Here is a 13442-nt window from a genome sequence, read left to right as displayed (position 1 = left end):
CTTTCACCCCCCCCCCCCCCCCCAAAAAAAATGAAATGCTAATTAGCTGCTAATGTGGATATCATAAAGAACTACAAATACCATGATGATCTGGATGAGACTGCCGAATCAATGCAAAGATCAGAATCTCTGGATTAACTATCTAATGTTAGCTAAATGTAGTAATAGAATATAATAAATTGGCAAATTTTGTGAACTGTCTTGTTCAAGTTTTAAATGACACAATACCTGTTAGCAAAGGTGTCAGCTAGCGATAACGAGCAGGAACTTGAAGGGATTTGTAGTTTTGCATGATGTGTACTTTGATGCTAATTAACATTTTCCAGTCTGAGAGTAAATAGAGCCAATATATTGATAAAGTCACCTTTAATTTCCCTTCATTTAACTAGGCAAGTCAGTTAAGAACAAATTCTTATCTACAATGACAGCCTACCCCTGCCAAACCCGGACGACGTCCCAATGGGACTGCCAATCACAGCCAGATGTGATTCAGCCTGGATTTGAACCAGGGACTGCAGTGACTCTTGCACTGAGATGCAGTGCCTTACACCGCTGCGCCACTCGGGAGAGAGATTTATATCATGTCACAACAGGGTAGGCCTACACTAAAACTATTTATAGTGTTTCTAAAATCCCCTATGGGAAAATAAATGGTGGAATAAACGATTGGAATCATTTCCCTGTTTGACCGCTAGGTTTTATGGTATTAGACACTCCACTGTGGGCTCTATGATGTCCCAGTGTCTCTTTTGCAAGGATGCCCTGTTTCACAAAAATGCAGAAAATACAAAGTATATAACAATTATCCCAAGTACATAACAATAATAATAATAATACAAAGCAAATAACAATAATATAAAGTACATGCTACTACTACTACTACTACCAACAACAACAACAACAACAACAACAACAACAACAAACAACAAACACCCCCAAAAAAAAATGAAATGCTAATTAGCTGCTAATGTGGATATCATAAAGAACTACAAATACCATGATGATCTGGATGAGACTGCCGAATCAATGCAAAGATCAGAATCTCTGGATTAACTATCTAATGTTAGCTAAATGTAGTAATAGAATATAATAAATTGGCAAATTTTGTGAACTGTCTTGTTCAAGTTTTAAATGACACAATACCTGTTAGCAAAGGTGTCAGCTAGCGATAACGAGCAGGAACTTGAAGGGATTTGTAGTTTTGCATGATGTGTACTTTGATGCTAATTAACATTTTCCAGTCTGAGAGTAAATAGAGCCAAGTATATTGATAAAAGTCACCTTTAATTTTCCCTTCATTTAACTAGGCAAGTCAGTTAAGAACAAATTCTTATCTACAATGACAGCCTACCCCTGCCAAACCCGGACGACGTCCCAATGGGACTGCCAATCACAGCCAGATGTGATTCAGCCTGGATTTGAACCAGGGACTGCAGTGACTCTTGCACTGAGATGCAGTGCCTTACACCGCTGCGCCACTCGGGAGAGAGATTTATATCATGTCACAACAGGGTAGGCCTACACTAAATACTATTTATAGTGTTTCTAAAATCCCCTATGGGGAAAATAAATGGTGGAATAAACGATTGGAATCATTTCCCTGTTTGACCGCTAGGTTTTATGGGTATTATGACACCTCCACTGTGGGGCTCTATTGATGTCCCAGTGTCTCTTTTGCAAGGATGCCCTGTTTCACAAAAATGCAGAAAATACAAAGTATATAACAATTATCCCAAGTACATAACAATAATAATAATAATACAAAGCAAATAACAATAATATAAAGTACATGCTACTACTACTACTACTACCAACAACAACAACAACAACAACAACAACAACAACAACAACAACAACAACAACAACAACAACAACAACAACAATAATACAAAGTACATAACAATACACAAGGTACATGCTACTACTACTACTACTACTATTGCTAATAAAATAATACAAAGTACAAACAATAATACAAAATAAATAATAATAATACAAAGTACATAATAAGTAACAATTGAAATTACAACAAACACAAGCAGGAGGGTCACGGGAAACACAACACTACAACAACAATCTCGGACACAGCCAGCTTCAATACCGGGCCGATACCTGCCAGTCTGCAAGCGCGATATCAACCCAGAGCATATAGGACTGCTTTTTCTCTACCACATCACCGGATTCCTGACGCAAGCTCTGGACAATTACACCGTATTATCACAGCTAGCTAGCTGCAACCGAGTGGCTACTACTGGCTAACACCTCTGTCCCGAAGCAAGCACCAGTTAGCCTTGACTAGCCTCGACTAGGCCCATCTGCCGGCTAGCTGCAGCGCGAAATCAACCCAGAGCATATAGGACTGCTTTTTCTCTACCACATCACCGGATTCCTGACGCAAGCTCTGGACAATTACACCGTATCATCACAGCTAGCTAGCTGCAACCGAGTGGCTACTACTGGCTAACACCTCTGTCCCGAAGCAAGCACCAGTTAGCCTTGAGCTAGCCTCGAGCTAGCCCATCTGCCGGCTAGCTGCAAGCGCGATGCAACCCAGAGCATATAGGACTGCTTTTTCTCTACCACATCACCGGATTCCTGACACAAGCTCTGGACATTACACCGTATCATCACAGCTAGCTAGCTGCAACCGAGTGGCTACTACTGGCTAACACCTCTGTCCCGAAGCAAGCACCAGTTAGCCTTGAGCTAGCCTCGAGCTAGGCCCATCTGCCGGCTAGCTGAAGACTAGTGCCACTGCCATTGCCACGAAGCTAGCACCAGTTAGCAAACACTATTCTACAATTCACAACCTCTCTTTCGCCATCGCCATCTGGCTTGGATTCTCTGCGACACAACCACGTCTGAGCAGACCCCCTCGTCTGAGCAACCACCCCCGGGCTACTAACTTTACACGCCGCGTGCTAGCTTAGTGGAGGCCTCCTCGCTCCATCTACGGCTGCCCCCTGGACACTATGATCACTGGGCTACATAGCTGATGCATGCTTGACTGTCCATTAATTCACGGTACTCCATTCGTTTATTTGTGTCTTATCTGTCGCTCTGTGCTTTAACTCAGGATCTGTGTGTAGTTAATCGACCCTCTCTACCTAGTCATCGCCATTTTTACCTGTTGTTGCTGTGTCAGACTAGCACCCTGTTATTGCTGCTGTTATCTTACCTGTTGTTTTAGCTAGCTCTCCCAATCAAGACCTGCAATCACTTTATGCCTTATTGTATGTCTCTCTCAAATATCAATATGCCTTGCATACTGTTGTTCAGGCTAGTTTTCATTGTCATTGTTTGGTTTGCAATGGACCCTGTAGTTCCACTCTCCGTACCTCTGATCCCCCTTTGCCCACCCCCCACACATGCGGTGACCTCACCCATTGAGACCAGCATGTCCAGAGATACAACCTCTCTTATCATCACCCAGTGCCTGGGCTTGCCTCCGCTGACCCGCGCCCCCATACCCCTCTGCACATTATGCCCAGAATCTATTCACCCCGCCCATAAATCTGCTCCTTTTATTCTTTGTCCCCAACGCTCTAGGCGACCAGTTTTGATAGCCTTTAGCCGCACCCTCATCCTACTACTCCTCTGTTCCTCGGGTGATGTGGAGGTAAACCCGGCCTTGCATGTCCCCAGTCACCCTCATTTGTTGACTTCTGCGATCGAAAAGCCTTGGCTCATGCATGTCAACATCAGAAGCCTCCTCCCTAAGTTTGCCTTACTCACCGCTTTAGCACACTCTGCCAATCCTGATGTCCTTGCCGTGTCCGAATCCTGGCTTAGGAAGGCCACCAAAAATTCTGAGTTCCATACCCAACTATAACACTTTCCGTCAAGATAGAAACTGCCAAAGGGGAGGAGTTGCAATCTACTGCAGAGATAGCCTGCAAAGTTCTGTCATACTTTCCAGGTCTATGCCCAAACAGTTCGAACTTCTAATTTAAAAAATTAATCTCTCCAGAAATAAGTCTCTCACTGTTGCCGCCTGCTACCGACCCCCCTCAGCTCCCAGCTGTGCCCTGGACACCATCTGTGAATGATCCGTCCCATCTAGCTCAGGTTTGTTCTGTTAGGTGACCTAAACTGGGATATGCTTAACACCCCGGCAGTCCTACAATCCAAGCTTGATGCCCTCAATCTCACACAAACATCAAGGAACCCACCAGGTACAACCCTAAATCCGTAAACATGGGCACCCTAATAGCATTATCCTGACCAACCTGCCCTCCAAATACACCTCTGCTGTCTTCAATCAAGATCTCAGCGATCACTGCCTCATTGCCTGTATCCGCCACGGGTCTGCGGTCAAACGACCACCCCTCACACTGTCAAACGCTCCCTAAAACATCTGCGAGCAGGCCTTTCTAATCGACCTGGCCCGGGTACCCTGGAAGGATATTGACCTCATCCCGTCAGTTGAGGATGCCTGGTCATTCTTTAAATGTTACTTCCCACCATATTAGACAAGCATGCTCCGTTCAAAAAATGCAGAACCAAGAACAGATATAGCCCTTGGTTCACTCCAGACCTGACTGCCCTCGACCAGCACAAAAACATCCTGTGGCGAACTGCAATAGCATCGAAGAGCCCCCGCGATAGGCAACTGTTCAGGGAAGTCAGGAACCAATACACGCAGTCGTCAGGAAAGCAAAGGCCAGCTTTTTCAAGCAGAAATTCCATCCTGTAGCTCTAACTCCAAAAAGTTCTGGGATACTGTAAAGTCCATGGAGAACAAGAGCACCTCCTCCCAGCTGCCCACTGCACTAGGGCTAGGTAACACGGTCACCACCGATAAATCCGTGATAATCGAAGACTTCAACAAGCATTTCTCAATGGCTGGCCATGCCTTCTTCCTGGCGACTCCAACCTTGGCCAACAGCCCCCGCCCCCCCCGCTGCTACTCGCCCAAGCCTCCCAGCTTCTCCTTTACCCAAATCCAGATAGCAGATGTTCTGAAAGAGCTGGAAAACCTGGACCCATACAAATCAGCTGGGCTTGACAATCTGGACCCCTATTTCTGAAACTGTCCGCCGCCATGTCGCACCCCCTATTACCAGCCTGTTCAACCTCTCCTTCGTATCATCTGAGATCCCAAGGATTGAAAAGCTGCCGCGGTCATCCCCCTCTTCAAAGGGGAGACACCCTGGACCCAAACTGTTACAGACCTATATCCATCCTGCCCTGCCTATCTAAGGTCTTCGAAAGCCAAGTCAACAAACAGATCACTGACCATCTCGAATCCCACCGTACCTTCTCCGCGTGTGCAATCCGGTTTCCGAGCCGGTCACGGATGCACCTCAGCCACGCTCAAGGTACTAAACAGACATCATAACCGCCATCGATAAAGACATTACTGTGCAGCCGTCTTCATCGACCTGGCCAAGGCTTTCGACTCTGTCAATCACCATATTCTTATCGGCAGACTCAGTAGCCTCGGTTTTTCTAATGACTGCCTTGCCTGGTTCACCAACTACTTGCAGACAGAGTTCAGTGTGTCAAATCGGAGGGCATGTTGTCCGGTCCTCTGGCAGTCTCTATGGGGGTACCACAGGGTTCAATTCTCGGCCGACTCTTTTCTCTGTATACATCAATGATGTTGCTCTTGCTGCGGGCGATTCCCTGATCCACCTCTATGCAGAGACACCATTCTTATACTTCCGGCCCTTCCTTGGACACTGTGCTATTCTAACCTCCAAACGAGCTTCAATGCCATACAACACTCCTTCCGTGGCCTCCAACTGCTCTTAAACGCTAGTAAAACCAAATGCATGCTTTTCAACCGTTCGCTGCCTGCACCCGCACGCCCCGACTAGCATCACCACCCTGGACGGTTCCGACCTAGAATATGTGGACATCTATAAGTACCTAGGTGTCTGGCTAGACTGCAAACTCTCCTTCCAGACTCATATCAAACATCTCCAATCCAAAATCAAATCAAGAATCGGCTTTCTATCCCCAACAAAGCCTCCTTCACTCACGCCGCCAAACTTACCCTAGTAAAACTGACTATCCTGCCGACCTCGACTTCGGCGATGTCACTACAAAATAGCTTCCAACACTCTACTCAGCAAACTGGATGCAGTTTATCACAGTGCCATTCGTTTTGTTACTAAAGCACCTTATACGACCCCACACTGCGACCTGTATGCCCTAGTCGGCTGGCCCTCGCTACATGTTCGTCGTCAGACCCACTGGCTCCAGGTCATCTACAAGGCTATGCTAGGTAAAGTGCCGCCTTATCTCAGTTCACTGGTCACGATGGCTACACCCACCCGCAGCACGCGCTCCAGCAGGTGTATCTCACTGATCATCCCTAAAGCTAAAACCTCATTTGGACGCCTTTCCTTCCAGTTCTCTGCTGCCTGCGACTGGAAACGAATTGCAAAATCTCTGAAGTTGGAGACTTTAATCTCCCTCAACAACTTTAAATCACTGCTATCCGAGCAGCTAACCGATCGCTGCAGCTGTACATAGTCCATCTGTAAACTACCACCAATTTACCTACCTCACCCCCCATACTGCTTTTTATTATTTACTTTTCTGCCTCTTTTGCACACCAGTACCAATATCTCTTCTTGCACATGATCATCTGATGATTATCACTCCAGTGTTAATCTGCTAAATTGTAATTATCTCGATTTATTGCCTACCTCATGCCTTTTGCACACATTGTATATAGATTCTCTTTTTTTCTACCATGTTATTGACTTGTTTATTGTTTACCCATGTGTAACTCTGTTTGTCTGTTCACACTGCTATGCTTTATCTTGGCCAGGTCGCAGTTGCAAATGAGAACTTGTCTCAACTAGCCTACCTGGTAAATAAAGGTGAATAAATAAAATAAAAAATAAAAAACAAACACAAGCAGGAGGTCACGGGAACACAACACAACCTACAACACCACAACAAACACAAGCAGGAGGGTCACGGGAAACACACACTACAACACCACAAACACAAGCAGGAGGGTCACGGAAACACAACACAACACTACAAAAACACACAAGCAGGAGGGTCACGGGAACACAAACACAACACTACAACAACAAACACAACCAGAGGGGTCACGGGAAACACAACACAACACACATAACACCACAACAAACACAAGCAGGAGGGTCACGGGAAACACAACACAACACTACTACAACAAACACAAGCAGGAGGGTCACGGGAAACACAACAACTACAACAACACCACAACAAACACAGCAGGAGGGTCACGGGAACACAACACAACACTACAACACCACAACACACACAAGCAGGAGGGTCACGGGAACACAACACAACACTACAACACCACAACAAACACAAGCAGGGTCACGGGAACACACAACAACACCAACAACAAAACACAAGCAGGAGGGTCACGGGAAAACAACAACACAACACTACAACAAACACAAGCAGGAGGGTCACGGGAAACACAACACTAAACAACACCACAAACAACACAAGCAGGAGGGTCACGGGAAACACAACACAACACCAAACCACAACAAACACAAGCAGGAGGGTCACGGGAAACACAACACAACACATACAACACCCACAACAAACACAAAGCAGGAGGGTCACGGAAAACACAACACAACACTACAACACCCAACAAACAAAACAAGCAGGAGGGTCACGGGAAACACAACACAACACACACACCACAACAAACACAAGCAGGAGGGTCACGGGAAACACAACACAACACTACAACCACAACAAACACAAGCAGGAGGGTCACGGGAAACACAACACAACACTACAACACCACAACAAACACAAGCAGGAGGGTCACGGGAAACACAACACACACTACAACACCAACAACAAACACAAGCAGAGGGTCACGGGAAACACAACACAACACTACAACACCACAACAAAACACAAGCAGGAGGGTCACGGGAAACACAACACTACCACACCAAACAACAAACACAAAGCAAGAGGCACGGGAAAACAACAACACTACAAACACCAAACAACACAAGCAAGAGGGTCACGGGAAACACAACACAACACACCACACAAACACCACACACACAAGCAGGAGGGTCACGGGAAACACAACACATACAACACCACAAACACACACAGCAGAGGGTCACGGGAAACACAACACAACACAACACTACCACACACAACAAACACAAGCAGGAGGGTCACGGGAAACACAACACAACACTACAACACCAACAACAAACACAAAGCAGGAGTCCAACGGGAAACACAACACAACACTACAACACCACAACAAACACAAGCAGGAGGGTCACGGGAAACACAACACAACACTACCACAACAAACACAAGCAGGAGGGTCACGGGAAACACAACACAACACTACAACACCACAACAAAAGTAACACAATACAACACCGCAGCAATGCAAAAGTAAAACACAGTACAACACAGCAATACAATAAAACAACACAACGATGCAACAACACAACAAAACAACACTACAAAAATACAACAAACAACACAATACTGATTATAGTCTGATTACAGTGCTGTCACTCTGTATTGGCTGATTATAATCTGATTATAGTCTGATTATAGACTGATTTTAGTCTGATTATAGACCCATGCTCCCAGCTTATTGATGAGCTTGGAGGGCACTATGGTGTTGAATGCTGAGCTGTAGTCAATGAACAGCATTCTTACATAGGTATTCCTCTTATCCAAGTGGGATAGGGCAGTGTGCAATGCAATGGCGATTGCATCGTCTCAAATCAACTCAAATCAAATGTTATTATTCACATGCTCTGAATACAACAGGTGTAGACCTTACAGTGAAATGCTTACTTACGACCCCCTAACCAACAAAGCAGTTTAAAAAAAAATGATAATAATGATATGAGTATAGAAGTAACAAGTAATTAAAGAGCGGCAGTAAAATAACAATAGTGAGACTAAACACAGGGGGGTACCGGTACAGAGTCAATGTGCGCGGGGACCGGTTCGTTGAGGTAATATGTACATGTAGGTAGAATTATTAAAGTGACTATGCATGGAGGATAACAACAGAGAGTAGCAGCGGTGTGAAAGAGGAGTTGGGGCAGTGGAAATAGTCTGGGTAGCCATTTAATTAGATGTTCAGGAGTCTTATGGCTTGGGGGTAGAAGCTGCTTAGTTGCTTCTTGGACCTGGACTTGGCGCTCCGGTACTGCTTGCCGTGTGGTAGCAGAGAGAACAGTCTATGACTAGGGTGGCTGGAGTCTTCCTCTGACACCGCCTGGTATAGAGGTCCTGGATGGCAGAAGCTTGACCCCAGTGATGTACTGGGTCATATGCATTACCCTCTGCAGAGCCTTGCGGTTGGAGGCCAAGCAGTTACCATACCAGACAGTGATGCAACCAGTCAGGATGCTCTCAATGGTGCAGCTGTAGAAACTTTAGAGGATCTGAGGACCCATGCAAAGGCTTTTCAGTCTCCTGAGGGGGAATATGATTTGTCGTGCCCTCTTCACGACTGTCTTGGTGTGTTCGGACCATGATAGTTTGTTTGTGATGTGGACACCAAGGAACTTGAAGCTCTCAACCTGCTCCACTACAGCCCCGTTTATGAGGATGGGGGCGTGCTCGGTCCTCCTTTTCCTGTAGTCCACAATCATCTCCTTTTGTCTTGATTAAGTTGAGGGATAGGTTATTATTCTGGCACCACCCGGCAAGGTCTCTGACCTCCTCCTTATAGGCTGTCTCGTCGTTGTTGGTGTTCAGGCCTACCACTGTTGTGTCATCTGCAAACTTAATGATGGTGTTGGAGTCATACCTGGCCAAGCAGTCGCGGGTGAACAGGGAGTACAGGAGGGGACTGAGCACGCACCCCTGAGGGGCTCCAGTGTTGAGGATCAGCGTGGTGGATGTGTTGCTAACTACCCTCACCACCTGGGGTGGCCCGTCAGGAAGTCCAGGATCCAGTTGCATAGGGAGGTGTTTAGTCCCAGAATCCTTAGCTTAGTGATGAGCTTTGAGGGCACTATGGTGTTGAACGCTGAGCTGTGTTCAATGAATAGCATTCTCAAGTAGTTGTTCCTTTTGTCCAGGTGGGAAAGGGCAGTGTGGAGTGCAATAGAGATTGCATCATCTGTGGATCTGTTGGGGCGGTATGCAAATTGGAGTGGGTCTAGGGTTTCTGGGATAATGGTGTTAATGTGAGCCATTACCAGCCTGGCTACGGACGTGAGTGCTACGGGTCTGTAGTCATTTAGACAGGTTTCCTTTGTGTTCTTGGGCACAGGGACTATGGTGGTCTGCTTGAAACATGTTTGTATTACAGACTCAATCAGGGACATCTTGAAAATGTCAGTGAAGACACCTGCCAGTTGGTCAGCACATGCCTGGAGCACACATCCTGGTAATCCGTCTGGCCCCGCGGCCTTGTGAATGTTGACCTGTTTAAAGGTCTTACTCCGTCGGCTAAGGAGAGCGTGATCACACAGTCGTCCGGAACGGCTGATGCTATTATGCAAGAAATTGCCAAGAAACTGAAGTTCTCGTTCAACGCTGTGTACTACTGCCTTCACAGAACAGCGCAAACTGGCTCTAGCCAGAGTAGAAAAAGGAGTGGGAGGCCCCGGTGCACAACTGAGCAAGAGGACAAGTACATTAGAGTGTCTAGTTTGAGAAACAGGCGCCTCACAAGTCCTAGCAACTAGCAGCTTCATTAAATAGTACCCACAAAACACCAGTCTCAACGTCAACAGTAAAGAGGCGACACCAGGATGCTGGCCTTCTAGGCAGAGTGCTCTGTCCAGTGTCTGTGTTCTTTTGCCCATCTTAATCTTTTCTTTTTATTGGCCAGTCTGAGATATGACTTTTTCTTTGCAACTCTGCCTAGAAGGCCGGCATCACCGAGTCGCCTCTTCACTGTTGACATTGAAAGATGAAAACCTTTCCTTCAAGATTATTGTATTATTTATTGACTGACTATGGCTTTCCAAATCGCCCAACCCTGCTATTTGTAAGGTTAATTTTAAGTGAATGTTGTGATTTTTTAACCATTCCTGAAGCTGTGACTAGAAACAAGCTACAAAAGGGGAAATACCAGAATAAAATATCTAGTGATTCTGTCTCTTCCCAACAAAATCTACAGAGCTGAGATTGTTGTATGCCCCATATACTGTATATAGCATTCTGTTGGTGGCAATAGTTTTGTTTAATAATTTAAATAGAACCTGTGTTGTTTTTTGTACCAGTTCATAAACCATGTGCCATGGAATCCAAAACCTCTTCCCATTTATTTTGCAACCTGCCTGGCACAGCTGTCAACATTGTGGTCCTCAAATGAAACTAATATTTTTCCATAATCTTTTACTTCCAAATACACGCTCATCACCAAGTTGGGGACCCTGGGACTGAACCCCTCCCTCTGTAACTAGATTCTGGACTTCCTGACGGGCCAGCCCCAGGTGGTGAGGTTAGGCAACAACACCTCCATCACGCTGAGCCTCAGCACGGGGATGTGTACTTAGTCTCCTTCTGTACTTCCTGTTCACCCACGACTGCATGGCCACGCAACACTCCAACACCATCATCAAGTTTGCTGACGACCGATGGCAGTGTGGTACAATAACAACAACCTCTCCCTCAACATCAGCAAGACCAAGAAGCTGCTCGTGGACTACAGGATAAAGAAGGTAGAGCACGCTCCCATCCACAGAGGTAGGGGATTTGGGGTTGAGAGGAGGGGAGGGGGTGTTGAGAGGAGGGGAGGGGTTTAGAGGAGAGATGAGGAAGAAAGGGGAGAGAGGTAGAGGATTTTGGAGGGGAGGTAGAGGATTTGGGGTGAGAGGAGGTAGAGGATTTGGGGGTGCGAGGAGGGGAGGTAGAGGATTTGGGGGTGAGAGGAGGGGAGGTAGAGATTGTGGGGTGAGAGGGAGGGGAGGTAGAGGATTGGGGTGAGAGGAGGGAGGTAGAGGATTGGGGGTGAGAAGAGAGAGGTAGAGGAGTAGTGTCTCTGACTATCATAGCCAAGAAGAACTTCTGCCATTTACAGAGACATCCTCCTCATTCTGCCACTACAGAGACATTCTCCTCGTTCTGCCATTACAGAGACATCCTCCTCATTCTGCCACTACAGAGACATCCTCCTCGTTCTGCCACTACAGAGACATCCTCCTCGTTCTCCATTACAGAGACATCCTCCTCGTTCTGCCATTACAGAGACATCTCCTCGTTCTGCCATTACAGAGACATCCTCCTCGTTCTGCCATTACAGAGACATTCTCCTCGTTCTGCCATTACAGAGACATCCTCCTCGTTCTGCCATTACAGAGACATCCACCTCGTTCTGCCATTACAGAGACATCCATCTCGTTCTGCCATTACAGAGACATCCACCTCGTTCTGCCATTACAGAGACATCCACCTCGTTCTGCCATTACAGAGACATCCACCTCGTTCTCCATTACAGAGACATTCTCCTCGTTCTGCCATTACAGAGACATCCACCTCGTTCTGCCATTACAGAGACATTCTCCTCGTTCTGCCATTACAGAGACATTCTCCTCGTTCTTGCCATTACAGAGACATTCTCCTCGTTCTGCCATTACAGAGACATCCTCCCGTTCTGCCATTACAGAGACATTCTCCTCGTTTCTGCCATTACAGAGACATTCTCCTCGTTCTGCCATTACAGAGACATCCACCTCGTTCTGCCATTACAGAGACATCCTGCTCATTCTGCCATTACAGAGACATTCTCCTCGTTCTGCCATTACAGAGACATTCTCCTCGTTCTGCCATTACAGAGACATTCTCCTCATTCTGCCATTACAGAGACATCCACCTCGTTCTGCCATTACAGAGACATCCATCTCGTTCTGCCATTACAGAGACATTCTCCTCGTTCTGCCATTACAGAGACATCCTCCTCATTCTGCCACTACAGAGACATTCTCCTCGTTCTGCCATTACAGAGACATCCTCCTCATTCTGCCACTACAGAGACATCCTCCTCGTTCTGCCACTCACAGAGACATCCTCTCGTTCTGCCATTACAGAGACATCCTCCTCGTTCTGCCATTACAGAGACATCCTCCTCGTTCTGCCATTACAGAGACATCCTCCTCGTTCTGCCATTACAGAGACATTCTCCTCGTTCTGCCATTACAGAGACATCCTCCTCGTTCTGCCATTACAGAGACATTCCACCTCGTTCTGCCATTACAGAGACATCCATCTCGTTCTGCCATTACAGAGACATCCACCTCGTTCTGCCATTACAGAGACATCCACCTCGTTCTGCCCATTACAGAGAGCATTCTCCTCGTTCTGCCATTACAGAGACATTCTCCTCGTTCTGCCATTACAGAGACATCCACCTCGTTCTGCCATTACAGAGACATTCTCCTCGTTCTGCCATTACAGAGACATTCTCCTCGTTCTGCCATTACAGAGACATCTCCTCGTTCTGCCATTCTACAGAG

Source organism: Salvelinus sp. IW2-2015, unplaced genomic scaffold (genome assembly GCF_002910315.2).
Source record: "Salvelinus sp. IW2-2015 unplaced genomic scaffold, ASM291031v2 Un_scaffold1376, whole genome shotgun sequence".
NCBI classification, from domain to species: Eukaryota; Metazoa; Chordata; class Actinopteri; order Salmoniformes; family Salmonidae; genus Salvelinus; species Salvelinus sp. IW2-2015.
This window is presented reverse-complemented; position numbering follows the sequence as displayed.